Source organism: Schistocerca gregaria, chromosome 2 (genome assembly GCF_023897955.1).
Source record: "Schistocerca gregaria isolate iqSchGreg1 chromosome 2, iqSchGreg1.2, whole genome shotgun sequence".
Taxonomy (NCBI): domain Eukaryota; kingdom Metazoa; phylum Arthropoda; class Insecta; order Orthoptera; family Acrididae; genus Schistocerca; species Schistocerca gregaria.
Window position 1 is genome coordinate 870,413,048 of NC_064921.1, and position 24,088 is coordinate 870,437,135.

Sequence of the window (24,088 nt, forward strand, 5' to 3'; positions counted from 1 at the left end):
TCCTGTGACCGGTGGTGGTGCTGTTGCTAGGGCCCCAACGTATTTCTTGTTTGTTATCCACAACGCTTCAGCGGGAAAATGTTTACTTCCTACTTTTGCTACTTACAGCTTCCCTTTTCCTCTTCTCCCAGCAGAGCATGAAGCCAAAAGCATTGCTCTGAGACGTTTGAGGTGCTCGCCTTGCCAGTCAGTATGCTCGCAAAGAGAGAAGGGCGCCGACGCGGGACTCGGCACGAAATGCGACAAGCGACCGTCCGAGCCGTCGAAGAAACGCCCACATCCGGTGTGGTCTAGTGGCTAGGATACCTGGCTTTCACCCAGGAGGCCCGGATTCGATTCCCGGTACCGGAACGGAATTTTTTCCACACGAATCGTGACAAGTTTGAGCTGTCCGAGCTGCCGTTTCCCGTCCTGCTAGCAATATAGCTACTGTTTCGTGACAGTCGGCAGAATATAGACGAGGGAAGCAGACACACGACGGCCATAGAAATGGTGTATGGTTTCATGCCACACGTTTCCAGCGTAGGGCTGAGCAACAATCTGTCGAGGCCCGTTAGCTCAGTTGGTTAGAGCGTCGTGCTAATAACGCGAAGGTCGTGGGTTCGATCCCCCCACGGGCCACTTCGCTTTTACAACTACGAAAAGGCAGCGCCGATTTCAGCTGGCCAGTGTGATCACCAAAAGATCATCACCCTTGCCAGTACTCGGGCGCGTGAGCGCATCCGAACACAGGGTACTGTTGGCAGTTTTACTTCCTCTGTTTCTTTCTCCTTTGTTTTCGGAGCTACAGTCCGATTCGGTCAGGGAGACGCCACCGTGACATGAAGGGGCGTGCTGTGTGTCCATTGCCTCGCTTCCCCTTACCTCTCTCAGTCGTTTCTCGTGCTTGTCGTTTTGATATAGGCCGATTTGAGAGCGTCAGCTCTCGCGTCAGCCGAGCAAAGTCGAGACAAGTCGAGACACACTAGGGGCTGGTGTGCAGCGAGGAACAGGGAGAAAAAAACATTAATTTAAGGGCGCGTGGCAAAAGTACTCATACGCGAAATTAAAAGCCTGCTGCGGTGGCCGGGAATCGAACCCGGATCAACTGCTTGGAAGGCAACTATGCTGACCATTACACCACCACCGCACAAGCGAGCGCCCCGGCGCCGCACCGTGTCGGCCTCCCGCCTGTCGGCAGCGGCCGAAGGTGATGGTACCTGGCAGGCGCATTTCGAGGTGGGCTAGGGGAGCACATCCAGACGCATTCGGACAGCGTATCCGCGCACATTTCGCATCCTTTGGCAAGAGTCGGTGCCGGCGACGCAAGAGTACGCAGAGGACCGCGTTCTGGCGGCGTTTTTAAGCAGAGCAGTGCAGTGCAGTGCTGGGTTCAGCGTCTGCAGCATCTTCTCGACAGGATGCTACGGCGCTTGACGGCAGTCCCACTTTCCCTTGAGACATCTGCTCGGGAAGCAGCGTGAAGTTACTACTGGCCCGAGCATCGGTGGTTCAGTGGTAGAATGCTCGCCTGCCACGCGGGCGGCCCGGGTTCGATTCCCGGCCGATGCATCATTTTGCTTTTCCCGCGATAATGCTGCCGTGTGGCTTACGCGCTTGACATGCACGATCCATAAGAATGTATAGCTGGATTCCCTTGAGAAGAACCGAGAACGCATCACTTTCGGGTCCCCACTAGGACGATCGCATCATGTTCTGCAGACTAGCGTCGGCCTCGACTCGCAAGTTGCTGTGTCCAGGTGCCTCCGAGACACCGAACTTCAACGTCAAGGAGTGCTGCCTATCGCTGCAAAAGCTGCAGCAACACCGCAATCAACAGGGCCGGCAATGCACGTGTAGCAAACAGAACACGTTATCCAGGAAGTACAGTGTCTCTGCGTCCAACATTGGGTACGGGTCGCCGCTACCTCGGTAGCGCAGTAGGCAGCGCCTAAGTCTCGTAATCTTAAGGTCGTGAGTTCGATCCTCGATTTAATTTCCTGTGACCGGTGGTGGTGCTGTTGCTAGGGCCCCAACGTATTTCTTGTTTGTTATCCACAACGCTTCAGCGGGAAAATGTTTACTTCCTACTTTTGCTACTTACAGCTTCCCTTTTCCTCTTCTCCCAGCAGAGCATGAAGCCAAAAGCATTGCTCTGAGACGTTTGAGGTGCTCGCCTTGCCAGTCAGTATGCTCGCAAAGAGAGAAGGGCGCCGACGCGGGACTCGGCACGAAATGCGACAAGCGACCGTCCGAGCCGTCGAAGAAACGCCCACATCCGGTGTGGTCTAGTGGCTAGGATACCTGGCTTTCACCCAGGAGGCCCGGGTTCGATTCCCGGTACCGGAACGGAATTTTTTCCACACGAATCGTGACAAGTTTGAGCTGTCCGAGCTGCCGTTTCCCGTCCTGCTAGCAATATAGCTACTGTTTCGTGACAGTCGGCAGAATATAGACGAGGGAAGCAGACACACGACGGCCATAGAAATGGTGTATGGTTTCATGCCACACGTTTCCAGCGTAGGGCTGAGCAACAATCTGTCGAGGCCCGTTAGCTCAGTTGGTTAGAGCGTCGTGCTAATAACGCGAAGGTCGTGGGTTCGATCCCCCCACGGGCCACTTCGCTTTTACAACTACGAAAAGGCAGCGCCGATTTCAGCTGGCCAGTGTGATCACCAAAAGATCATCACCCTTGCCAGTACTCGGGCGCGTGAGCGCATCCGAACACAGGGTACTGTTGGCAGTTTTACTTCCTCTGTTTCTTTCTCCTTTGTTTTCGGAGCTACAGTCCGATTCGGTCAGGGAGACGCCACCGTGACATGAAGGGGCGTGCTGTGTGTCCATTGCCTCGCTTCCCCTTACCTCTCTCAGTCGTTTCTCGTGCTTGTCGTTTTGATATAGGCCGATTTGAGAGCGTCAGCTCTCGCGTCAGCCGAGCAAAGTCGAGACAAGTCGAGACACACTAGGGGCTGGTGTGCAGCGAGGAACAGGGAGAAAAAAACATTAATTTAAGGGCGCGTGGCAAAAGTACTCATACGCGAAATTAAAAGCCTGCTGCGGTGGCCGGGAATCGAACCCGGATCAACTGCTTGGAAGGCAACTATGCTGACCATTACACCACCACCGCACAAGCGAGCGCCCCGGCGCCGCACAGTGTCGGCCTCCCGCCTGTCGGCAGCGGCCGAAGGTGATGGTACCTGGCAGGCGCATTTCGAGGTGGGCTAGGGGAGCACATCCAGACGCATTCGGACAGCGTATCCGCGCACATTTCGCATCCTTTGGCAAGAGTCGGTGCCGGCGACGCAAGAGTACGCAGAGGACCGCGTTCTGGCGGCGTTTTTAAGCAGAGCAGTGCAGTGCAGTGCTGGGTTCAGCGTCTGCAGCATCTTCTCGACAGGATGCTACGGCGCTTGACGGCAGTCCCACTTTCCCTTGAGACATCTGCTCGGGAAGCAGCGTGAAGTTACTACTGGCCCGAGCATCGGTGGTTCAGTGGTAGAATGCTCGCCTGCCACGCGGGCGGCCCGGGTTCGATTCCCGGCCGATGCATCATTTTGCTTTTCCCGCGATAATGCTGCCGTGTGGCTTACGCGCTTGACATGCACGATCCATAAGAATGTATAGCTGGATTCCCTTGAGAAGAACCGAGAACGCATCACTTTCGGGTCCCCACTAGGACGATCGCATCATGTTCTGCAGACTAGCGTCGGCCTCGACTCGCAAGTTGCTGTGTCCAGGTGCCTCCGAGACACCGAACTTCAACGTCAAGGAGTGCTGCCTATCGCTGCAAAAGCTGCAGCAACACCGCAATCAACAGGGCCGGCAATGCACGTGTAGCAAACAGAACACGTTATCCAGGAAGTACAGTGTCTCTGCGTCCAACATTGGGTACGGGTCGCCGCTACCTCGGTAGCGCAGTAGGCAGCGCCTAAGTCTCGTAATCTTAAGGTCGTGAGTTCGATCCTCGATTTAATTTCCTGTGACCGGTGGTGGTGCTGTTGCTAGGGCCCCAACGTATTTCTTGTTTGTTATCCACAACGCTTCAGCGGGAAAATGTTTACTTCCTACTTTTGCTACTTACAGCTTCCCTTTTCCTCTTCTCCCAGCAGAGCATGAAGCCAAAAGCATTGCTCTGAGACGTTTGAGGTGCTCGCCTTGCCAGTCAGTATGCTCGCAAAGAGAGAAGGGCGCCGACGCGGGACTCGGCACGAAATGCGACAAGCGACCGTCCGAGCCGTCGAAGAAACGCCCACATCCGGTGTGGTCTAGTGGCTAGGATACCTGGCTTTCACCCAGGAGGCCCGGGTTCGATTCCCGGTACCGGAACGGAATTTTTTCCACACGAATCGTGACAAGTTTGAGCTGTCCGAGCTGCCGTTTCCCGTCCTGCTAGCAATATAGCTACTGTTTCGTGACAGTCGGCAGAATATAGACGAGGGAAGCAGACACACGACGGCCATAGAAATGGTGTATGGTTTCATGCCACACGTTTCCAGCGTAGGGCTGAGCAACAATCTGTCGAGGCCCGTTAGCTCAGTTGGTTAGAGCGTCGTGCTAATAACGCGAAGGTCGTGGGTTCGATCCCCCCACGGGCCACTTCGCTTTTACAACTACGAAAAGGCAGCGCCGATTTCAGCTGGCCAGTGTGATCACCAAAAGATCATCACCCTTGCCAGTACTCGGGCGCGTGAGCGCATCCGAACACAGGGTACTGTTGGCAGTTTTACTTCCTCTGTTTCTTTCTCCTTTGTTTTCGGAGCTACAGTCCGATTCGGTCAGGGAGACGCCACCGTGACATGAAGGGGCGTGCTGTGTGTCCATTGCCTCGCTTCCCCTTACCTCTCTCAGTCGTTTCTCGTGCTTGTCGTTTTGATATAGGCCGATTTGAGAGCGTCAGCTCTCGCGTCAGCCGAGCAAAGTCGAGACAAGTCGAGACACACTAGGGGCTGGTGTGCAGCGAGGAACAGGGAGAAAAAAACATTAATTTAAGGGCGCGTGGCAAAAGTACTCATACGCGAAATTAAAAGCCTGCTGCGGTGGCCGGGAATCGAACCCGGATCAACTGCTTGGAAGGCAACTATGCTGACCATTACACCACCACCGCACAAGCGAGCGCCCCGGCGCCGCACAGTGTCGGCCTCCCGCCTGTCGGCAGCGGCCGAAGGTGATGGTACCTGGCAGGCGCATTTCGAGGTGGGCTAGGGGAGCACATCCAGACGCATTCGGACAGCGTATCCGCGCACATTTCGCATCCTTTGGCAAGAGTCGGTGCCGGCGACGCAAGAGTACGCAGAGGACCGCGTTCTGGCGGCGTTTTTAAGCAGAGCAGTGCAGTGCAGTGCTGGGTTCAGCGTCTGCAGCATCTTCTCGACAGGATGCTACGGCGCTTGACGGCAGTCCCACTTTCCCTTGAGACATCTGCTCGGGAAGCAGCGTGAAGTTACTACTGGCCCGAGCATCGGTGGTTCAGTGGTAGAATGCTCGCCTGCCACGCGGGCGGCCCGGGTTCGATTCCCGGCCGATGCATCATTTTGCTTTTCCCGCGATAATGCTGCCGTGTGGCTTACGCGCTTGACATGCACGATCCATAAGAATGTATAGCTGGATTCCCTTGAGAAGAACCGAGAACGCATCACTTTCGGGTCCCCACTAGGACGATCGCATCATGTTCTGCAGACTAGCGTCGGCCTCGACTCGCAAGTTGCTGTGTCCAGGTGCCTCCGAGACACCGAACTTCAACGTCAAGGAGTGCTGCCTATCGCTGCAAAAGCTGCAGCAACACCGCAATCAACAGGGCCGGCAATGCACGTGTAGCAAACAGAACACGTTATCCAGGAAGTACAGTGTCTCTGCGTCCAACATTGGGTACGGGTCGCCGCTACCTCGGTAGCGCAGTAGGCAGCGCCTAAGTCTCGTAATCTTAAGGTCGTGAGTTCGATCCTCGATTTAATTTCCTGTGACCGGTGGTGGTGCTGTTGCTAGGGCCCCAACGTATTTCTTGTTTGTTATCCACAACGCTTCAGCGGGAAAATGTTTACTTCCTACTTTTGCTACTTACAGCTTCCCTTTTCCTCTTCTCCCAGCAGAGCATGAAGCCAAAAGCATTGCTCTGAGACGTTTGAGGTGCTCGCCTTGCCAGTCAGTATGCTCGCAAAGAGAGAAGGGCGCCGACGCGGGACTCGGCACGAAATGCGACAAGCGACCGTCCGAGCCGTCGAAGAAACGCCCACATCCGGTGTGGTCTAGTGGCTAGGATACCTGGCTTTCACCCAGGAGGCCCGGGTTCGATTCCCGGTACCGGAACGGAATTTTTTCCACACGAATCGTGACAAGTTTGAGCTGTCCGAGCTGCCGTTTCCCGTCCTGCTAGCAATATAGCTACTGTTTCGTGACAGTCGGCAGAATATAGACGAGGGAAGCAGACACACGACGGCCATAGAAATGGTGTATGGTTTCATGCCACACGTTTCCAGCGTAGGGCTGAGCAACAATCTGTCGAGGCCCGTTAGCTCAGTTGGTTAGAGCGTCGTGCTAATAACGCGAAGGTCGTGGGTTCGATCCCCCCACGGGCCACTTCGCTTTTACAACTACGAAAAGGCAGCGCCGATTTCAGCTGGCCAGTGTGATCACCAAAAGATCATCACCCTTGCCAGTACTCGGGCGCGTGAGCGCATCCGAACACAGGGTACTGTTGGCAGTTTTACTTCCTCTGTTTCTTTCTCCTTTGTTTTCGGAGCTACAGTCCGATTCGGTCAGGGAGACGCCACCGTGACATGAAGGGGCGTGCTGTGTGTCCATTGCCTCGCTTCCCCTTACCTCTCTCAGTCGTTTCTCGTGCTTGTCGTTTTGATATAGGCCGATTTGAGAGCGTCAGCTCTCGCGTCAGCCGAGCAAAGTCGAGACAAGTCGAGACACACTAGGGGCTGGTGTGCAGCGAGGAACAGGGAGAAAAAAACATTAATTTAAGGGCGCGTGGCAAAAGTACTCATACGCGAAATTAAAAGCCTGCTGCGGTGGCCGGGAATCGAACCCGGATCAACTGCTTGGAAGGCAACTATGCTGACCATTACACCACCACCGCACAAGCGAGCGCCCCGGCGCCGCACAGTGTCGGCCTCCCGCCTGTCGGCAGCGGCCGAAGGTGATGGTACCTGGCAGGCGCATTTCGAGGTGGGCTAGGGGAGCACATCCAGACGCATTCGGACAGCGTATCCGCGCACATTTCGCATCCTTTGGCAAGAGTCGGTGCCGGCGACGCAAGAGTACGCAGAGGACCGCGTTCTGGCGGCGTTTTTAAGCAGAGCAGTGCAGTGCAGTGCTGGGTTCAGCGTCTGCAGCATCTTCTCGACAGGATGCTACGGCGCTTGACGGCAGTCCCACTTTCCCTTGAGACATCTGCTCGGGAAGCAGCGTGAAGTTACTACTGGCCCGAGCATCGGTGGTTCAGTGGTAGAATGCTCGCCTGCCACGCGGGCGGCCCGGGTTCGATTCCCGGCCGATGCATCATTTTGCTTTTCCCGCGATAATGCTGCCGTGTGGCTTACGCGCTTGACATGCACGATCCATAAGAATGTATAGCTGGATTCCCTTGAGAAGAACCGAGAACGCATCACTTTCGGGTCCCCACTAGGACGATCGCATCATGTTCTGCAGACTAGCGTCGGCCTCGACTCGCAAGTTGCTGTGTCCAGGTGCCTCCGAGACACCGAACTTCAACGTCAAGGAGTGCTGCCTATCGCTGCAAAAGCTGCAGCAACACCGCAATCAACAGGGCCGGCAATGCACGTGTAGCAAACAGAACACGTTATCCAGGAAGTACAGTGTCTCTGCGTCCAACATTGGGTACGGGTCGCCGCTACCTCGGTAGCGCAGTAGGCAGCGCCTAAGTCTCGTAATCTTAAGGTCGTGAGTTCGATCCTCGATTTAATTTCCTGTGACCGGTGGTGGTGCTGTTGCTAGGGCCCCAACGTATTTCTTGTTTGTTATCCACAACGCTTCAGCGGGAAAATGTTTACTTCCTACTTTTGCTACTTACAGCTTCCCTTTTCCTCTTCTCCCAGCAGAGCATGAAGCCAAAAGCATTGCTCTGAGACGTTTGAGGTGCTCGCCTTGCCAGTCAGTATGCTCGCAAAGAGAGAAGGGCGCCGACGCGGGACTCGGCACGAAATGCGACAAGCGACCGTCCGAGCCGTCGAAGAAACGCCCACATCCGGTGTGGTCTAGTGGCTAGGATACCTGGCTTTCACCCAGGAGGCCCGGGTTCGATTCCCGGTACCGGAACGGAATTTTTTCCACACGAATCGTGACAAGTTTGAGCTGTCCGAGCTGCCGTTTCCCGTCCTGCTAGCAATATAGCTACTGTTTCGTGACAGTCGGCAGAATATAGACGAGGGAAGCAGACACACGACGGCCATAGAAATGGTGTATGGTTTCATGCCACACGTTTCCAGCGTAGGGCTGAGCAACAATCTGTCGAGGCCCGTTAGCTCAGTTGGTTAGAGCGTCGTGCTAATAACGCGAAGGTCGTGGGTTCGATCCCCCCACGGGCCACTTCGCTTTTACAACTACGAAAAGGCAGCGCCGATTTCAGCTGGCCAGTGTGATCACCAAAAGATCATCACCCTTGCCAGTACTCGGGCGCGTGAGCGCATCCGAACACAGGGTACTGTTGGCAGTTTTACTTCCTCTGTTTCTTTCTCCTTTGTTTTCGGAGCTACAGTCCGATTCGGTCAGGGAGACGCCACCGTGACATGAAGGGGCGTGCTGTGTGTCCATTGCCTCGCTTCCCCTTACCTCTCTCAGTCGTTTCTCGTGCTTGTCGTTTTGATATAGGCCGATTTGAGAGCGTCAGCTCTCGCGTCAGCCGAGCAAAGTCGAGACAAGTCGAGACACACTAGGGGCTGGTGTGCAGCGAGGAACAGGGAGAAAAAAACATTAATTTAAGGGCGCGTGGCAAAAGTACTCATACGCGAAATTAAAAGCCTGCTGCGGTGGCCGGGAATCGAACCCGGATCAACTGCTTGGAAGGCAACTATGCTGACCATTACACCACCACCGCACAAGCGAGCGCCCCGGCGCCGCACAGTGTCGGCCTCCCGCCTGTCGGCAGCGGCCGAAGGTGATGGTACCTGGCAGGCGCATTTCGAGGTGGGCTAGGGGAGCACATCCAGACGCATTCGGACAGCGTATCCGCGCACATTTCGCATCCTTTGGCAAGAGTCGGTGCCGGCGACGCAAGAGTACGCAGAGGACCGCGTTCTGGCGGCGTTTTTAAGCAGAGCAGTGCAGTGCAGTGCTGGGTTCAGCGTCTGCAGCATCTTCTCGACAGGATGCTACGGCGCTTGACGGCAGTCCCACTTTCCCTTGAGACATCTGCTCGGGAAGCAGCGTGAAGTTACTACTGGCCCGAGCATCGGTGGTTCAGTGGTAGAATGCTCGCCTGCCACGCGGGCGGCCCGGGTTCGATTCCCGGCCGATGCATCATTTTGCTTTTCCCGCGATAATGCTGCCGTGTGGCTTACGCGCTTGACATGCACGATCCATAAGAATGTATAGCTGGATTCCCTTGAGAAGAACCGAGAACGCATCACTTTCGGGTCCCCACTAGGACGATCGCATCATGTTCTGCAGACTAGCGTCGGCCTCGACTCGCAAGTTGCTGTGTCCAGGTGCCTCCGAGACACCGAACTTCAACGTCAAGGAGTGCTGCCTATCGCTGCAAAAGCTGCAGCAACACCGCAATCAACAGGGCCGGCAATGCACGTGTAGCAAACAGAACACGTTATCCAGGAAGTACAGTGTCTCTGCGTCCAACATTGGGTACGGGTCGCCGCTACCTCGGTAGCGCAGTAGGCAGCGCCTAAGTCTCGTAATCTTAAGGTCGTGAGTTCGATCCTCGATTTAATTTCCTGTGACCGGTGGTGGTGCTGTTGCTAGGGCCCCAACGTATTTCTTGTTTGTTATCCACAACGCTTCAGCGGGAAAATGTTTACTTCCTACTTTTGCTACTTACAGCTTCCCTTTTCCTCTTCTCCCAGCAGAGCATGAAGCCAAAAGCATTGCTCTGAGACGTTTGAGGTGCTCGCCTTGCCAGTCAGTATGCTCGCAAAGAGAGAAGGGCGCCGACGCGGGACTCGGCACGAAATGCGACAAGCGACCGTCCGAGCCGTCGAAGAAACGCCCACATCCGGTGTGGTCTAGTGGCTAGGATACCTGGCTTTCACCCAGGAGGCCCGGGTTCGATTCCCGGTACCGGAACGGAATTTTTTCCACACGAATCGTGACAAGTTTGAGCTGTCCGAGCTGCCGTTTCCCGTCCTGCTAGCAATATAGCTACTGTTTCGTGACAGTCGGCAGAATATAGACGAGGGAAGCAGACACACGACGGCCATAGAAATGGTGTATGGTTTCATGCCACACGTTTCCAGCGTAGGGCTGAGCAACAATCTGTCGAGGCCCGTTAGCTCAGTTGGTTAGAGCGTCGTGCTAATAACGCGAAGGTCGTGGGTTCGATCCCCCCACGGGCCACTTCGCTTTTACAACTACGAAAAGGCAGCGCCGATTTCAGCTGGCCAGTGTGATCACCAAAAGATCATCACCCTTGCCAGTACTCGGGCGCGTGAGCGCATCCGAACACAGGGTACTGTTGGCAGTTTTACTTCCTCTGTTTCTTTCTCCTTTGTTTTCGGAGCTACAGTCCGATTCGGTCAGGGAGACGCCACCGTGACATGAAGGGGCGTGCTGTGTGTCCATTGCCTCGCTTCCCCTTACCTCTCTCAGTCGTTTCTCGTGCTTGTCGTTTTGATATATGCCGATTTGAGAGCGTCAGCTCTCGCGTCAGCCGAGCAAAGTCGAGACAAGTCGAGACACACTAGGGGCTGGTGTGCAGCGAGGAACAGGGAGAAAAAAACATTAATTTAAGGGCGCGTGGCAAAAGTACTCATACGCGAAATTAAAAGCCTGCTGCGGTGGCCGGGAATCGAACCCGGATCAACTGCTTGGAAGGCAACTATGCTGACCATTACACCACCACCGCACAAGCGAGCGCCCCGGCGCCGCACAGTGTCGGCCTCCCGCCTGTCGGCAGCGGCCGAAGGTGATGGTACCTGGCAGGCGCATTTCGAGGTGGGCTAGGGGAGCACATCCAGACGCATTCGGACAGCATATCCGCGCACATTTCGCATCCTTTGGCAAGAGTCGGTGCCGGCGACGCAAGAGTACGCAGAGGACCGCGTTCTGGCGGCGTTTTTAAGCAGAGCAGTGCAGTGCAGTGCTGGGTTCAGCGTCTGCAGCATCTTCTCGACAGGATGCTACGGCGCTTGACGGCAGTCCCACTTTCCCTTGAGACATCTGCTCGGGAAGCAGCGTGAAGTTACTACTGGCCCGAGCATCGGTGGTTCAGTGGTAGAATGCTCGCCTGCCACGCGGGCGGCCCGGGTTCGATTCCCGGCCGATGCATCATTTTGCTTTTCCCGCGATAATGCTGCCGTGTGGCTTACGCGCTTGACATGCACGATCCATAAGAATGTATAGCTGGATTCCCTTGAGAAGAACCGAGAACGCATCACTTTCGGGTCCCCACTAGGACGATCGCATCATGTTCTGCAGACTAGCGTCGGCCTCGACTCGCAAGTTGCTGTGTCCAGGTGCCTCCGAGACACCGAACTTCAACGTCAAGGAGTGCTGCCTATCGCTGCAAAAGCTGCAGCAACACCGCAATCAACAGGGCCGGCAATGCACGTGTAGCAAACAGAACACGTTATCCAGGAAGTACAGTGTCTCTGCGTCCAACATTGGGTACGGGTCGCCGCTACCTCGGTAGCGCAGTAGGCAGCGCCTAAGTCTCGTAATCTTAAGGTCGTGAGTTCGATCCTCGATTTAATTTCCTGTGACCGGTGGTGGTGCTGTTGCTAGGGCCCCAACGTATTTCTTGTTTGTTATCCACAACGCTTCAGCGGGAAAATGTTTACTTCCTACTTTTGCTACTTACAGCTTCCCTTTTCCTCTTCTCCCAGCAGAGCATGAAGCCAAAAGCATTGCTCTGAGACGTTTGAGGTGCTCGCCTTGCCAGTCAGTATGCTCGCAAAGAGAGAAGGGCGCCGACGCGGGACTCGGCACGAAATGCGACAAGCGACCGTCCGAGCCGTCGAAGAAACGCCCACATCCGGTGTGGTCTAGTGGCTAGGATACCTGGCTTTCACCCAGGAGGCCCGGGTTCGATTCCCGGTACCGGAACGGAATTTTTTCCACACGAATCGTGACAAGTTTGAGCTGTCCGAGCTGCCGTTTCCCGTCCTGCTAGCAATATAGCTACTGTTTCGTGACAGTCGGCAGAATATAGACGAGGGAAGCAGACACACGACGGCCATAGAAATGGTGTATGGTTTCATGCCACACGTTTCCAGCGTAGGGCTGAGCAACAATCTGTCGAGGCCCGTTAGCTCAGTTGGTTAGAGCGTCGTGCTAATAACGCGAAGGTCGTGGGTTCGATCCCCCCACAGGCCACTTCGCTTTTACAACTACGAAAAGGCAGCGCCGATTTCAGCTGGCCAGTGTGATCACCAAAAGATCATCACCCTTGCCAGTACTCGGGCGCGTGAGCGCATCCGAACACAGGGTACTGTTGGCAGTTTTACTTCCTCTGTTTCTTTCTCCTTTGTTTTCGGAGCTACAGTCCGATTCGGTCAGGGAGACGCCACCGTGACATGAAGGGGCGTGCTGTGTGTCCATTGCCTCGCTTCCCCTTACCTCTCTCAGTCGTTTCTCGTGCTTGTCGTTTTGATATAGGCCGATTTGAGAGCGTCAGCTCTCGCGTCAGCCGAGCAAAGTCGAGACAAGTCGAGACACACTAGGGGCTGGTGTGCAGCGAGGAACAGGGAGAAAAAGCATTAATTTAAGGGCGCGTGGCAAAAGTACTCATACGCGAAATTAAAAGCCTGCTGCGGTGGCCGGGAATCGAACCCGGATCAACTGCTTGGAAGGCAACTATGCTGACCATTACACCACCACCGCACAAGCGAGCGCCCCGGCGCCGCACAGTGTCGGCCTCCCGCCTGTCGGCAGCGGCCGAAGGTGATGGTACCTGGCAGGCGCATTTCGAGGTGGGCTAGGGGAGCACATCCAGACGCATTCGGACAGCATATCCGCGCACATTTCGCATCCTTTGGCAAGAGTCGGTGCCGGCGACGCAAGAGTACGCAGAGGACCGCGTTCTGGCGGCGTTTTTAAGCAGAGCAGTGCAGTGCAGTGCTGGGTTCAGCGTCTGCAGCATCTTCTCGACAGGATGCTACGGCGCTTGACGGCAGTCCCACTTTCCCTTGAGACATCTGCTCGGGAAGCAGCGTGAAGTTACTACTGGCCCGAGCATCGGTGGTTCAGTGGTAGAATGCTCGCCTGCCACGCGGGCGGCCCGGGTTCGATTCCCGGCCGATGCATCATTTTGCTTTTCCCGCGATAATGCTGCCGTGTGGCTTACGCGCTTGACATGCACGATCCATAAGAATGTATAGCTGGATTCCCTTGAGAAGAACCGAGAACGCATCACTTTCGGGTCCCCACTAGGACGATCGCATCATGTTCTGCAGACTAGCGTCGGCCTCGACTCGCAAGTTGCTGTGTCCAGGTGCCTCCGAGACACCGAACTTCAACGTCAAGGAGTGCTGCCTATCGCTGCAAAAGCTGCAGCAACACCGCAATCAACAGGGCCGGCAATGCACGTGTAGCAAACAGAACACGTTATCCAGGAAGTACAGTGTCTCTGCGTCCAACATTGGGTACGGGTCGCCGCTACCTCGGTAGCGCAGTAGGCAGCGACTAAGTCTCGGAATCTTAAGGTCGTGAGTTCGATCCTCGATTTAATTTCCTGTGACCGGTGGTGGTGCTGTTGCTAGGGCCCCAACGTATTTCTTGTTTGTTATCCACAACGCTTCAGCGGGAAAATGTTTACTTCCTACTTTTGCTACTTACAGCTTCCCTTTTCCTCTTCTCCCAGCAGAGCATGAAGCCAAAAGCATTGCTCTGAGACGTTTGAGGTGCTCGCCTTGCCAGTCAGTATGCTCGCAAAGAGAGAAGGGCGCCGACGCGGGACTCGGCACGAAATGCGACAAGCGACCGTCCGAGCCGTCGAAGAAACGCCCACATCCGGTGTGGTCTAGTGGCTAGGATACCTGGCTTTCACCCAGGAGGCCCGGGTTCGATTCCCGGTACCGGAACGGAATTTTTTCCACACGAATCGTGACAAGTTTGAGCTGTCCGAGCTGCCGTTTCCCGTCCTGCTAGCAATATAGCTACTGTTTCGTGACAGTCGGCAGAATATAGACGAGGGAAGCAGACACACGACGGCCATAGAAATGGTGTATGGTTTCATGCCACACGTTTCCAGCGTAGGGCTGAGCAACAATCTGTCGAGGCCCGTTAGCTCAGTTGGTTAGAGCGTCGTGCTAATAACGCGAAGGTCGTGGGTTCGATCCCCCCACGGGCCACTTCGCTTTTACAACTACGAAAAGGCAGCGCCGATTTCAGCTGGCCAGTGTGATCACCAAAAGATCATCACCCTTGCCAGTACTCGGGCGCGTGAGCGCATCCGAACACAGGGTACTGTTGGCAGTTTTACTTCCTCTGTTTCTTTCTCCTTTGTTTTCGGAGCTACAGTCCGATTCGGTCAGGGAGACGCCACCGTGACATGAAGGGGCGTGCTGTGTGTCCATTGCCTCGCTTCCCCTTACCTCTCTCAGTCGTTTCTCGTGCTTGTCGTTTTGATATAGGCCGATTTGAGAGCGTCAGCTCTCGCGTCAGCCGAGCAAAGTCGAGACAAGTCGAGACACACTAGGGGCTGGTGTGCAGCGAGGAACAGGGAGAAAAAAACATTAATTTAAGGGCGCGTGGCAAAAGTACTCATACGCGAAATTAAAAGCCTGCTGCGGTGGCCGGGAATCGAACCCGGATCAACTGCTTGGAAGGCAACTATGCTGACCATTACACCACCACCGCACAAGCGAGCGCCCCGGCGCCGCACCGTGTCGGCCTCCCGCCTGTCGGCAGCGGCCGAAGGTGATGGTACCTGGCAGGCGCATTTCGAGGTGGGCTAGGGGAGCACATCCAGACGCATTCGGACAGCATATCCGCGCACATTTCGCATCCTTTGGCAAGAGTCGGTGCCGGCGACGCAAGAGTACGCAGAGGACCGCGTTCTGGCGGCGTTTTTAAGCAGAGCAGTGCAGTGCAGTGCTGGGTTCAGCGTCTGCAGCATCTTCTCGACAGGATGCTACGGCGCTTGACGGCAGTCCCACTTTCCCTTGAGACATCTGCTCGGGAAGCAGCGTGAAGTTACTACTGGCCCGAGCATCGGTGGTTCAGTGGTAGAATGCTCGCCTGCCACGCGGGCGGCCCGGGTTCGATTCCCGGCCGATGCATCATTTTGCTTTTCCCGCGATAATGCTGCCGTGTGGCTTACGCGCTTGACATGCACGATCCATAAGAATGTATAGCTGGATTCCCTTGAGAAGAACCGAGAACGCATCACTTTCGGGTCCCCACTAGGACGATCGCATCATGTTCTGCAGACTAGCGTCGGCCTCGACTCGCAAGTTGCTGTGTCCAGGTGCCTCCGAGACACCGAACTTCAACGTCAAGGAGTGCTGCCTATCGCTGCAAAAGCTGCAGCAACACCGCAATCAACAGGGCCGGCAATGCACGTGTAGCAAACAGAACACGTTATCCAGGAAGTACAGTGTCTCTGCGTCCAACATTGGGTACGGGTCGCCGCTACCTCGGTAGCGCAGTAGGCAGCGCCTAAGTCTCGTAATCTTAAGGTCGTGAGTTCGATCCTCGATTTAATTTCCTGTGACCGGTGGTGGTGCTGTTGCTAGGGCCCCAACGTATTTCTTGTTTGTTATCCACAACGCTTCAGCGGGAAAATGTTTACTTCCTACTTTTGCTACTTACAGCTTCCCTTTTCCTCTTCTCCCAGCAGAGCATGAAGCCAAAAGCATTGCTCTGAGACGTTTGAGGTGCTCGCCTTGCCAGTCAGTATGCTCGCAAAGAGAGAAGGGCGCCGACGCGGGACTCGGCACGAAATGCGACAAGCGACCGTCCGAGCCGTCGAAGAAACGCCCACATCCGGTGTGGTCTAGTGGCTAGGATACCTGGCTTTCACCCAGGAGGCCCGGGTTCGATTCCCGGTACCGGAACGGAATATTTTCCACACGAATCGTGACAAGTTTGAGCTGTCCGAGCTGCCGTTTCCCGTCCTGCTAGCAATATAGCTACTGTTTCGTGACAGTCGGCAGAATATAGACGAGGGAAGCAGACACACGACGGCCATAGAAATGGTGTATGGTTTCATGCCACACGTTTCCAGCGTAGGGCTGAGCAACAATCTGTCGAGGCCCGTTAGCTCAGTTGGTTAGAGCGTCGTGCTAATAACGCGAAGGTCATGGGTTCGATCCCCCCACGGGCCACTTCGCTTTTACAACTACGAAAAGGCAGCGCCGATTTCAGCTGGCCAGTGTGATCACCAAAAGATCATCACCCTTGCCAGTACTCGGGCGCGTGAGCGCATCCGAACACAGGGTACTGTTGGCAGTTTTACTTCCTCTGTATCTTTCTCCTTTGTTTTCGGAGCTACAGTCCGATTCGGTCAGGGAGACGCCACCGTGACATGAAGGGGCGTGCTGTGTGTCCATTGCCTCGCTTCCCCTTACCTCTCTCAGTCGTTTCTCGTGCTTGTCGTTTTGATATAGGCCGATTTGAGAGCGTCAGCTCTCACGTCAGCCGAGCAAAGTCGAGACAAGTCGAGACACACTAGGGGCTGGTGTGCAGCGAGGAACAGGGAGAAAAAAACATTAATTTAAGGGCGCGTGGCAAAAGTACTCATACGCGAAATTAAAAGCCTGCTGCGGTGGCCGGGAATCGAACCCGGATCAACTGCTTGGAAGGCAACTATGCTGACCATTACACCACCACCGCACAAGCGAGCGCCCCGGCGCCGCACCGTGTCGGCCTCCCGCCTGTCGGCAGCGGCCGAAGGTGAGGTACCTGGCAGGCGCATTTCGAGGTGGGCTAGGGGAGCACATCCAGACGCATTCGGACAGCGTATCCGCGCACATTTCGCATCCTTTGGCAAGAGTCGGTGCCGGCGACGCAAGAGTACGCAGAGGACCGCGTTCTGGCGGCGTTTTTAAGCAGAGCAGTGCAGTGCAGTGCTGGGTTCAGCGTCTGCAGCATCTTCTCGACAGGATGCTACGGCGCTTGACGGCAGTCCCACTTTCCCTTGAGACATCTGCTCGGGAAGCAGCGTGAAGTTACTACTGGCCCGAGCATCGGTGGTTCAGTGGTAGAATGCTCGCCTGCCACGCGGGCGGCCCGGGTTCGATTCCCGGCCGATGCATCATTTTGCTTTTCCCGCGATAATGCTGCCGTGTGGCTTACGCGCTTGACATGCACGATCCATAAGAATGTATAGCTGGATTCCCTTGAGAAGAACCGAGAACGCATCACTTTCGGGTCCCCACTAGGACGATCGCATCATGTTCTGCAGACTAGCGTCGGCCTCGACTCGCAAGTTGCTGTGTCCAGGTGCCTCCGAGACACCGAACTTCAACGTCAAGGAGTGCTGCCTATCGCTGCAAAAGCTGCAGCAACACCGCAATCAACAGGGCCGGCAATGCACGTGTAGCAAACAGAACACGTTATCCAGGAAGTACAGTGTCTCTGCGTCCAACATTGGGTACGGGTCGCCGCTACCTCGGTAGCGCAGTAGGCAGCGCCTAAGTCTCGTAATCTTAAGGTCGTGAGTTCGATCCTCGATTTAATTTCCTGTGACCGGTGGTGGTGCTGTTGCTAGGGCCCCAACGTATTTCTTGTTTGTTATCCACAACGCTTCAGCGGGAAAATGTTTACTTCCTACTTTTGCTACTTACAGCTTCCCTTTTCCTCTTCTCCCAGCAGAGCATGAAGCCAAAAGCATTGCTCTGAGACGTTTGAGGTGCTCGCCTTGCCAGTCAGTATGCTCGCAAAGAGAGAAGGGCGCCGACGCGGGACTCGGCACGAAATGCGACAAGCGACCGTCCGAGCCGTCGAAGAAACGCCCACATCCGGTGTGGTCTAGTGGCTAGGATACCTGGCTTTCACCCAGGAGGCCCGGGTTCGATTCCCGGTACCGGAACGGAATTTTTTCCACACGAATCGTGACAAGTTTGAGCTGTCCGAGCTGCCGTTTCCCGTCCTGCTAGCAATATAGCTACTGTTTCGTGACAGTCGGCAGAATATAGACGAGGGAAGCAGACACACGACGGCCATAGAAATGGTGTATGGTTTCATGCCACACGTTTCCAGCGTAGGGCTGAGCAACAATCTGTCGAGGCCCGTTAGCTCAGTTGGTTAGAGCGTCGTGCTAATAACGCGAAGGTCGTGGGTTCGATCCCCCCACGGGCCACTTCGCTTTTACAACTACGAAAAGGCAGCGCCGATTTCAGCTGGCCAGTGTGATCACCAAAAGATCATCACCCTTGCCAGTACTCGGGCGCGTGAGCGCATCCGAACACAGGGTACTGTTGGCAGTTTTACTTCCTCTGTTTCTTTCTCCTTTGTTTTCGGAGCTACAGTCCGATTCGGTCAGGGAGACGCCACCGTGACATGAAGGGGCGTGCTGTGTGTCCATTGCCTCGCTTCCCCTTACCTCTCTCAGTCGTTTCTCGTGCTTGTCGTTTTGATATAGGCCGATTTGAGAGCGTCAGCTCTCGCGTCAGCCGAGCAAAGTCGAGACAAGTCGAGACACACTAGGGGCTGGTGTGCAGCGAGGAACAGGGAGAAAAAGCATTAATTTAAGGGCGCGTGGCAAAAGTACTCATACGCGAAATTAAAAGCCTGCTGCGGTGGCCGGGAATCGAACCCGGATCAACTGCTTGGAAGGCAACTATGCTGACCATTACACCACCACCGCACAAGCGAGCGCCCCGGCGCCGCACAGTGTCGGCCTCCCGCCTGTCGGCAGCGGCCGAAGGTGATGGTACCTGGCAGGCGCATTTCGAGGTGGGCTAGGGGAGCACATCCAGACGCATTCGGACAGCATATCCGCGCACATTTCGCATCCTTTGGCAAGAGTCGGTGCCGGCGACGCAAGAGTACGCAGAGGACCGCGTTCTGGCGGCGTTTTTAAGCAGAGCAGTGCAGTGCAGTGCAGTGCTGGGTTCAGCGTCTGCAGCATCTTCTCGACAGGATGCTACGGCGCTTGACGGCAGTCCCACTTTCCCTTGAGACATCTGCTCGGGAAGCAGCGTGAAGTTACTACTGGCCCGAGCATCGGTGGTTCAGTGGTAGAATGCTCGCCTGCCACGCGGGCGGCCCGGGTTCGATTCCCGGCCGATGCATCATTTTGCTTTTCCCGCGATAATGCTGCCGTGTGGCTTACGCGCTTGACATGCACGATCCATAAGAATGTATAGCTGGATTCCCTTGAGAAGAACCGAGAACGCATCACTTTCGGGTCCCCACTAGGACGATCGCATCATGTTCTGCAGACTAGCGTCGGCCTCGACTCGCAAGTTGCTGTGTCCAGGTGCCTCCGAGACACCGAACTTCAACGTCAAGGAGTGCTGCCTATCGCTGCAAAAGCTGCAGCAACACCGCAATCAACAGGGCCGGCAATGCACGTGTAGCAAACAGAACACGTTATCCAGGAAGTACAGTGTCTCTGCGTCCAACATTGGGTACGGGTCGCCGCTACCTCGGTAGCGCAGTAGGCAGCGCCTAAGTCTCGTAATCTTAAGGTCGTGAGTTCGATCCTCGATTTAATTTCCTGTGACCGGTGGTGGTGCTGTTGCTAGGGCCCCAACGTATTTCTTGTTTGTTATCCACAACGCTTCAGCGGGAAAATGTTTACTTCCTACTTTTGCTACTTACAGCTTCCCTTTTCCTCTTCTCCCAGCAGAGCATGAAGCCAAAAGCATTGCTCTGAGACGTTTGAGGTGCTCGCCTTGCCAGTCAGTATGCTCGCAAAGAGAGAAGGGCGCCGACGCGGGACTCGGCACGAAATGCGACAAGCGACCGTCCGAGCCGTCGAAGAAACGCCCACATCCGGTGTGGTCTAGTGGCTAGGATACCTGGCTTTCACCCAGGAGGCCCGGGTTCGATTCCCGGTACCGGAACGGAATTTTTTCCACACGAATCGTGACAAGTTTGAGCTGTCCGAGCTGCCGTTTCCCGTCCTGCTAGCAATATAGCTACTGTTTCGTGACAGTCGGCAGAATATAGACGAGGGAAGCAGACACACGACGGCCATAGAAATGGTGTATGGTTTCATGCCACACGTTTCCAGCGTAGGGCTGAGCAACAATCTGTCGAGGCCCGTTAGCTCAGTTGGTTAGAGCGTCGTGCTAATAACGCGAAGGTCATGGGTTCGATCCCCCCACGGGCCACTTCGCTTTTACAACTACGAAAAGGCAGCGCCGATTTCAGCTGGCCAGTGTGATCACCAAAAGATCATCACCCTTGCCAGTACTCGGGCGCGTGAGCGCATCCGAACACAGGGTACTGTTGGCAGTTTTACTTCCTCTGTTTCTTTCTCCTTTGTTTTCGGAGCTACAGTCCGATTCGGTCAGGGAGACGCCACCGTGACATGAAGGGGCGTGCTGTGTGTCCATTGCCTCGCTTCCCCTTACCTCTCTCAGTCGTTTCTCGTGCTTGTCGTTTTGATATAGGCCGATTTGAGAGCGTCAGCTCTCGCGTCAGCCGAGCAAAGTCGAGACAAGTCGAGACACACTAGGGGCTGGTGTGCAGCGAGGAACAGGGAGAAAAAAACATTAATTTAAGGGCGCGTGGCAAAAGTACTCATACGCGAAATTAAAAGCCTGCTGCGGTGGCCGGGAATCGAACCCGGATCAACTGCTTGGAAGGCAACTATGCTGACCATTACACCACCACCGCACAAGCGAGCGCCCCGGCGCCGCACCGTGTCGGCCTCCCGCCTGTCGGCAGCGGCCGAAGGTGAGGTACCTGGCAGGCGCATTTCGAGGTGGGCTAGGGGAGCACATCCAGACGCATTCGGACAGCGTATCCGCGCACATTTCGCATCCTTTGGCAAGAGTCGGTGCCGGCGACGCAAGAGTACGCAGAGGACCGCGTTCTGGCGGCGTTTTTAAGCAGAGCAGTGCAGTGCAGTGCTGGGTTCAGCGTCTGCAGCATCTTCTCGACAGGATGCTACGGCGCTTGACGGCAGTCCCACTTTCCCTTGAGACATCTGCTCGGGAAGCAGCGTGAAGTTACTACTGGCCCGAGCATCGGTGGTTCAGTGGTAGAATGCTCGCCTGCCACGCGGGCGGCCCGGGTTCGATTCCCGGCCGATGCATCATTTTGCTTTTCCCGCGATAATGCTGCCGTGTGGCTTACGCGCTTGACATGCACGATCCATAAGAATGTATAGCTGGATTCCCTTGAGAAGAACCGAGAACGCATCACTTTCGGGTCCCCACTAGGACGATCGCATCATGTTCTGCAGACTAGCGTCGGCCTCGACTCGCAAGTTGCTGTGTCCAGGTGCCTCCGAGACACCGAACTTCAACGTCAAGGAGTGCTGCCTATCGCTGCAAAAGCTGCAGCAACACCGCAATCAACAGGGCCGGCAATGCACGTGTAGCAAACAGAACACGTTATCCAGGAAGTACAGTGTCTCTGCGTCCAACATTGGGTACGGGTCGCCGCTACCTCGGTAGCGCAGTAGGCAGCGCCTAAGTCTCGTAATCTTAAGGTCGTGAGTTCGATCCTCGATTTAATTTCCTGTGACCGGTGGTGGTGCTGTTGCTAGGGCCCCAACGTATTTCTTGTTTGTTATCCACAACGCTTCAGCGGGAAAATGTTTACTTCCTACTTTTGCTACTTACAGCTTCCCTTTTCCTCTTCTCCCAGCAGAGCATGAAGCCAAAAGCATTGCTCTGAGACGTTTGAGGTGCTCGCCTTGCCAGTCAGTATGCTCGCAAAGAGAGAAGGGCGCCGACGCGGGACTCGGCACGAAATGCGACAAGCGACCGTCCGAGCCGTCGAAGAAACGCCCACATCCGGTGTGGTCTAGTGGCTAGGATACCTGGCTTTCACCCAGGAGGCCCGGGTTCGATTCCCGGTACCGGAACGGAATTTTTTCCACACGAATCGTGACAAGTTTGAGCTGTCCGAGCTGCCGTTTCCCGTCCTGCTAGCAATATAGCTACTGTTTCGTGACAGTCGGCAGAATATAGACGAGGGAAGCAGACACACGACGGCCATAGAAATGGTGTATGGTTTCATGCCACACGTTTCCAGCGTAGGGCTGAGCAACAATCTGTCGAGGCCCGTTAGCTCAGTTGGTTAGAGCGTCGTGCTAATAACGCGAAGGTCATGGGTTCGATCCCCCCACGGGCCACTTCGCTTTTACAACTACGAAAAGGCAGCGCCGATTTCAGCTGGCCAGTGTGATCACCAAAAGATCATCACCCTTGCCAGTACTCGGGCGCGTGAGCGCATCCGAACACAGGGTACTGTTGGCAGTTTTACTTCCTCTGTTTCTTTCTCCTTTGTTTTCGGAGCTACAGTCCGATTCGGTCAGGGAGACGCCACCGTGACATGAAGGGGCGTGCTGTGTGTCCATTGCCTCGCTTCCCCTTACCTCTCTCAGTCGTTTCTCGTGCTTGTCGTTTTGATATAGGCCGATTTGAGAGCGTCAGCTCTCGCGTCAGCCGAGCAAAGTCGAGACAAGTCGAGACACACTAGGGGCTGGTGTGCAGCGAGGAACAGGGAGAAAAAAACATTAATTTAAGGGCGCGTGGCAAAAGTACTCATACGCGAAATTAAAAGCCTGCTGCGGTGGCCGGGAATCGAACCCGGATCAACTGCTTGGAAGGCAACTATGCTGACCATTACACCACCACCGCACAAGCGAGCGCCCCGGCGCCGCACCGTGTCGGCCTCCCGCCTGTCGGCAGCGGCCGAAGGTGAGGTACCTGGCAGGCGCATTTCGAGGTGGGCTAGGGGAGCACATCCAGACGCATTCGGACAGCGTATCCGCGCACATTTCGCATCCTTTGGCAAGAGTCGGTGCCGGCGACGCAAGAGTACGCAGAGGACCGCGTTCTGGCGGCGTTTTTAAGCAGAGCAGTGCAGTGCAGTGCTGGGTTCAGCGTCTGCAGCATCTTCTCGACAGGATGCTACGGCGCTTGACGGCAGTCCCACTTTCCCTTGAGACATCTGCTCGGGAAGCAGCGTGAAGTTACTACTGGCCCGAGCATCGGTGGTTCAGTGGTAGAATGCTCGCCTGCCACGCGGGCGGCCCGGGTTCGATTCCCGGCCGATGCATCATTTTGCTTTTCCCGCGATAATGCTGCCGTGTGGCTTACGCGCTTGACATGCACGATCCATAAGAATGTATAGCTGGATTCCCTTGAGAAGAACCGAGAACGCATCACTTTCGGGTCCCCACTAGGACGATCGCATCATGTTCTGCAGACTAGCGTCGGCCTCGACTCGCAAGTTGCTGTGTCCAGGTGCCTCCGAGACACCGAACTTCAACGTCAAGGAGTGCTGCCTATCGCTGCAAAAGCTGCAGCAACACCGCAATCAACAGGGCCGGCAATGCACGTGTAGCAAACAGAACACGTTATCCAGGAAGTACAGTGTCTCTGCGTCCAACATTGGGTACGGGTCGCCGCTACCTCGGTAGCGCAGTAGGCAGCGCCTAAGTCTCGTAATCTTAAGGTCGTGAGTTCGATCCTCGATTTAATTTCCTGTGACCGGTGGTGGTGCTGTTGCTAGGGCCCCAACGTATTTCTTGTTTGTTATCCACAACGCTTCAGCGGGAAAATGTTTACTTCCTACTTTTGCTACTTACAGCTTCCCTTTTCCTCTTCTCCCAGCAGAGCGAGAAGCCAAAAGCATTGCTCTGAGACGTTTGAGGTGCTCGCCTTGCCAGTCAGTATGCTCGCAAAGAGAGAAGGGCGCCGACGCGGGACTCGGCACGAAATGCGACAAGCGACCGTCCGAGCCGTCGAAGAAACGCCCACATCCGGTGTGGTCTAGTGGCTAGGATACCTGGCTTTCACCCAGGAGGCCCGGGTTCGATTCCCGGTACCGGAACGGAATTTTTTCC

General features: G+C 55.4%; 49 non-coding genes across 49 annotated transcripts; 37 read left to right on the plus strand and 12 right to left on the minus strand.

Moving 5' to 3' along the window:
* Positions 1-279: 279 nt before the first annotated feature.
* On the plus strand, positions 280-351 carry Trnae-uuc (transfer RNA glutamic acid (anticodon UUC)). Its single transcript has one exon. It is a non-coding gene; the product is annotated as a tRNA-Glu (tRNA).
* A 196-nt stretch (positions 352-547) lies between these two features.
* On the plus strand, positions 548-621 carry Trnai-aau (transfer RNA isoleucine (anticodon AAU)). The gene has a single exon. It is a non-coding gene; the product is annotated as a tRNA-Ile (tRNA).
* A 436-nt stretch (positions 622-1,057) lies between these two features.
* On the minus strand, positions 1,058-1,129 carry Trnag-ucc (transfer RNA glycine (anticodon UCC)). The gene has a single exon. It is a non-coding gene; the product is annotated as a tRNA-Gly (tRNA).
* A 351-nt stretch (positions 1,130-1,480) lies between these two features.
* Trnag-gcc (transfer RNA glycine (anticodon GCC)) lies at positions 1,481-1,551 on the plus strand. The gene has a single exon. It is a non-coding gene; the product is annotated as a tRNA-Gly (tRNA).
* Positions 1,552-2,256: 705 nt separating this feature from the next.
* On the plus strand, positions 2,257-2,328 carry Trnae-uuc (transfer RNA glutamic acid (anticodon UUC)). Its single transcript has one exon. It is a non-coding gene; the product is annotated as a tRNA-Glu (tRNA).
* Positions 2,329-2,524: 196 nt separating this feature from the next.
* Trnai-aau (transfer RNA isoleucine (anticodon AAU)) lies at positions 2,525-2,598 on the plus strand. The gene has a single exon. It is a non-coding gene; the product is annotated as a tRNA-Ile (tRNA).
* Positions 2,599-3,034: 436 nt separating this feature from the next.
* Trnag-ucc (transfer RNA glycine (anticodon UCC)) lies at positions 3,035-3,106 on the minus strand. The gene has a single exon. It is a non-coding gene; the product is annotated as a tRNA-Gly (tRNA).
* A 351-nt stretch (positions 3,107-3,457) lies between these two features.
* Positions 3,458-3,528, plus strand: Trnag-gcc (transfer RNA glycine (anticodon GCC)). The gene has a single exon. It is a non-coding gene; the product is annotated as a tRNA-Gly (tRNA).
* Positions 3,529-4,233: 705 nt separating this feature from the next.
* Trnae-uuc (transfer RNA glutamic acid (anticodon UUC)) lies at positions 4,234-4,305 on the plus strand. Its single transcript has one exon. It is a non-coding gene; the product is annotated as a tRNA-Glu (tRNA).
* Positions 4,306-4,501: 196 nt separating this feature from the next.
* Positions 4,502-4,575, plus strand: Trnai-aau (transfer RNA isoleucine (anticodon AAU)). The gene has a single exon. It is a non-coding gene; the product is annotated as a tRNA-Ile (tRNA).
* A 436-nt stretch (positions 4,576-5,011) lies between these two features.
* On the minus strand, positions 5,012-5,083 carry Trnag-ucc (transfer RNA glycine (anticodon UCC)). Its single transcript has one exon. It is a non-coding gene; the product is annotated as a tRNA-Gly (tRNA).
* Positions 5,084-5,434: 351 nt separating this feature from the next.
* On the plus strand, positions 5,435-5,505 carry Trnag-gcc (transfer RNA glycine (anticodon GCC)). Its single transcript has one exon. It is a non-coding gene; the product is annotated as a tRNA-Gly (tRNA).
* Positions 5,506-6,210: 705 nt separating this feature from the next.
* Trnae-uuc (transfer RNA glutamic acid (anticodon UUC)) lies at positions 6,211-6,282 on the plus strand. The gene has a single exon. It is a non-coding gene; the product is annotated as a tRNA-Glu (tRNA).
* Positions 6,283-6,478: 196 nt separating this feature from the next.
* Trnai-aau (transfer RNA isoleucine (anticodon AAU)) lies at positions 6,479-6,552 on the plus strand. Its single transcript has one exon. It is a non-coding gene; the product is annotated as a tRNA-Ile (tRNA).
* A 436-nt stretch (positions 6,553-6,988) lies between these two features.
* On the minus strand, positions 6,989-7,060 carry Trnag-ucc (transfer RNA glycine (anticodon UCC)). Its single transcript has one exon. It is a non-coding gene; the product is annotated as a tRNA-Gly (tRNA).
* A 351-nt stretch (positions 7,061-7,411) lies between these two features.
* On the plus strand, positions 7,412-7,482 carry Trnag-gcc (transfer RNA glycine (anticodon GCC)). Its single transcript has one exon. It is a non-coding gene; the product is annotated as a tRNA-Gly (tRNA).
* Positions 7,483-8,187: 705 nt separating this feature from the next.
* On the plus strand, positions 8,188-8,259 carry Trnae-uuc (transfer RNA glutamic acid (anticodon UUC)). Its single transcript has one exon. It is a non-coding gene; the product is annotated as a tRNA-Glu (tRNA).
* A 196-nt stretch (positions 8,260-8,455) lies between these two features.
* On the plus strand, positions 8,456-8,529 carry Trnai-aau (transfer RNA isoleucine (anticodon AAU)). The gene has a single exon. It is a non-coding gene; the product is annotated as a tRNA-Ile (tRNA).
* A 436-nt stretch (positions 8,530-8,965) lies between these two features.
* Trnag-ucc (transfer RNA glycine (anticodon UCC)) lies at positions 8,966-9,037 on the minus strand. The gene has a single exon. It is a non-coding gene; the product is annotated as a tRNA-Gly (tRNA).
* Positions 9,038-9,388: 351 nt separating this feature from the next.
* Trnag-gcc (transfer RNA glycine (anticodon GCC)) lies at positions 9,389-9,459 on the plus strand. Its single transcript has one exon. It is a non-coding gene; the product is annotated as a tRNA-Gly (tRNA).
* Positions 9,460-10,164: 705 nt separating this feature from the next.
* Positions 10,165-10,236, plus strand: Trnae-uuc (transfer RNA glutamic acid (anticodon UUC)). Its single transcript has one exon. It is a non-coding gene; the product is annotated as a tRNA-Glu (tRNA).
* A 196-nt stretch (positions 10,237-10,432) lies between these two features.
* Positions 10,433-10,506, plus strand: Trnai-aau (transfer RNA isoleucine (anticodon AAU)). Its single transcript has one exon. It is a non-coding gene; the product is annotated as a tRNA-Ile (tRNA).
* A 436-nt stretch (positions 10,507-10,942) lies between these two features.
* Positions 10,943-11,014, minus strand: Trnag-ucc (transfer RNA glycine (anticodon UCC)). Its single transcript has one exon. It is a non-coding gene; the product is annotated as a tRNA-Gly (tRNA).
* A 351-nt stretch (positions 11,015-11,365) lies between these two features.
* Positions 11,366-11,436, plus strand: Trnag-gcc (transfer RNA glycine (anticodon GCC)). Its single transcript has one exon. It is a non-coding gene; the product is annotated as a tRNA-Gly (tRNA).
* Positions 11,437-12,141: 705 nt separating this feature from the next.
* Positions 12,142-12,213, plus strand: Trnae-uuc (transfer RNA glutamic acid (anticodon UUC)). The gene has a single exon. It is a non-coding gene; the product is annotated as a tRNA-Glu (tRNA).
* A 196-nt stretch (positions 12,214-12,409) lies between these two features.
* Trnai-aau (transfer RNA isoleucine (anticodon AAU)) lies at positions 12,410-12,483 on the plus strand. Its single transcript has one exon. It is a non-coding gene; the product is annotated as a tRNA-Ile (tRNA).
* Positions 12,484-12,918: 435 nt separating this feature from the next.
* On the minus strand, positions 12,919-12,990 carry Trnag-ucc (transfer RNA glycine (anticodon UCC)). Its single transcript has one exon. It is a non-coding gene; the product is annotated as a tRNA-Gly (tRNA).
* A 351-nt stretch (positions 12,991-13,341) lies between these two features.
* On the plus strand, positions 13,342-13,412 carry Trnag-gcc (transfer RNA glycine (anticodon GCC)). Its single transcript has one exon. It is a non-coding gene; the product is annotated as a tRNA-Gly (tRNA).
* Positions 13,413-14,117: 705 nt separating this feature from the next.
* Trnae-uuc (transfer RNA glutamic acid (anticodon UUC)) lies at positions 14,118-14,189 on the plus strand. Its single transcript has one exon. It is a non-coding gene; the product is annotated as a tRNA-Glu (tRNA).
* A 196-nt stretch (positions 14,190-14,385) lies between these two features.
* Trnai-aau (transfer RNA isoleucine (anticodon AAU)) lies at positions 14,386-14,459 on the plus strand. Its single transcript has one exon. It is a non-coding gene; the product is annotated as a tRNA-Ile (tRNA).
* Positions 14,460-14,895: 436 nt separating this feature from the next.
* Trnag-ucc (transfer RNA glycine (anticodon UCC)) lies at positions 14,896-14,967 on the minus strand. Its single transcript has one exon. It is a non-coding gene; the product is annotated as a tRNA-Gly (tRNA).
* A 351-nt stretch (positions 14,968-15,318) lies between these two features.
* On the plus strand, positions 15,319-15,389 carry Trnag-gcc (transfer RNA glycine (anticodon GCC)). Its single transcript has one exon. It is a non-coding gene; the product is annotated as a tRNA-Gly (tRNA).
* Positions 15,390-16,094: 705 nt separating this feature from the next.
* Positions 16,095-16,166, plus strand: Trnae-uuc (transfer RNA glutamic acid (anticodon UUC)). The gene has a single exon. It is a non-coding gene; the product is annotated as a tRNA-Glu (tRNA).
* Positions 16,167-16,362: 196 nt separating this feature from the next.
* Trnai-aau (transfer RNA isoleucine (anticodon AAU)) lies at positions 16,363-16,436 on the plus strand. The gene has a single exon. It is a non-coding gene; the product is annotated as a tRNA-Ile (tRNA).
* A 436-nt stretch (positions 16,437-16,872) lies between these two features.
* On the minus strand, positions 16,873-16,944 carry Trnag-ucc (transfer RNA glycine (anticodon UCC)). The gene has a single exon. It is a non-coding gene; the product is annotated as a tRNA-Gly (tRNA).
* Positions 16,945-17,294: 350 nt separating this feature from the next.
* Positions 17,295-17,365, plus strand: Trnag-gcc (transfer RNA glycine (anticodon GCC)). The gene has a single exon. It is a non-coding gene; the product is annotated as a tRNA-Gly (tRNA).
* Positions 17,366-18,070: 705 nt separating this feature from the next.
* Positions 18,071-18,142, plus strand: Trnae-uuc (transfer RNA glutamic acid (anticodon UUC)). Its single transcript has one exon. It is a non-coding gene; the product is annotated as a tRNA-Glu (tRNA).
* A 196-nt stretch (positions 18,143-18,338) lies between these two features.
* On the plus strand, positions 18,339-18,412 carry Trnai-aau (transfer RNA isoleucine (anticodon AAU)). The gene has a single exon. It is a non-coding gene; the product is annotated as a tRNA-Ile (tRNA).
* Positions 18,413-18,847: 435 nt separating this feature from the next.
* Trnag-ucc (transfer RNA glycine (anticodon UCC)) lies at positions 18,848-18,919 on the minus strand. Its single transcript has one exon. It is a non-coding gene; the product is annotated as a tRNA-Gly (tRNA).
* Positions 18,920-19,275: 356 nt separating this feature from the next.
* Positions 19,276-19,346, plus strand: Trnag-gcc (transfer RNA glycine (anticodon GCC)). The gene has a single exon. It is a non-coding gene; the product is annotated as a tRNA-Gly (tRNA).
* Positions 19,347-20,051: 705 nt separating this feature from the next.
* Trnae-uuc (transfer RNA glutamic acid (anticodon UUC)) lies at positions 20,052-20,123 on the plus strand. The gene has a single exon. It is a non-coding gene; the product is annotated as a tRNA-Glu (tRNA).
* A 196-nt stretch (positions 20,124-20,319) lies between these two features.
* Positions 20,320-20,393, plus strand: Trnai-aau (transfer RNA isoleucine (anticodon AAU)). The gene has a single exon. It is a non-coding gene; the product is annotated as a tRNA-Ile (tRNA).
* A 436-nt stretch (positions 20,394-20,829) lies between these two features.
* Positions 20,830-20,901, minus strand: Trnag-ucc (transfer RNA glycine (anticodon UCC)). The gene has a single exon. It is a non-coding gene; the product is annotated as a tRNA-Gly (tRNA).
* Positions 20,902-21,251: 350 nt separating this feature from the next.
* Positions 21,252-21,322, plus strand: Trnag-gcc (transfer RNA glycine (anticodon GCC)). Its single transcript has one exon. It is a non-coding gene; the product is annotated as a tRNA-Gly (tRNA).
* A 705-nt stretch (positions 21,323-22,027) lies between these two features.
* On the plus strand, positions 22,028-22,099 carry Trnae-uuc (transfer RNA glutamic acid (anticodon UUC)). The gene has a single exon. It is a non-coding gene; the product is annotated as a tRNA-Glu (tRNA).
* A 196-nt stretch (positions 22,100-22,295) lies between these two features.
* On the plus strand, positions 22,296-22,369 carry Trnai-aau (transfer RNA isoleucine (anticodon AAU)). Its single transcript has one exon. It is a non-coding gene; the product is annotated as a tRNA-Ile (tRNA).
* Positions 22,370-22,805: 436 nt separating this feature from the next.
* On the minus strand, positions 22,806-22,877 carry Trnag-ucc (transfer RNA glycine (anticodon UCC)). Its single transcript has one exon. It is a non-coding gene; the product is annotated as a tRNA-Gly (tRNA).
* A 350-nt stretch (positions 22,878-23,227) lies between these two features.
* On the plus strand, positions 23,228-23,298 carry Trnag-gcc (transfer RNA glycine (anticodon GCC)). Its single transcript has one exon. It is a non-coding gene; the product is annotated as a tRNA-Gly (tRNA).
* Positions 23,299-24,003: 705 nt separating this feature from the next.
* On the plus strand, positions 24,004-24,075 carry Trnae-uuc (transfer RNA glutamic acid (anticodon UUC)). The gene has a single exon. It is a non-coding gene; the product is annotated as a tRNA-Glu (tRNA).
* Positions 24,076-24,088: the final 13 nt, after the last annotated feature.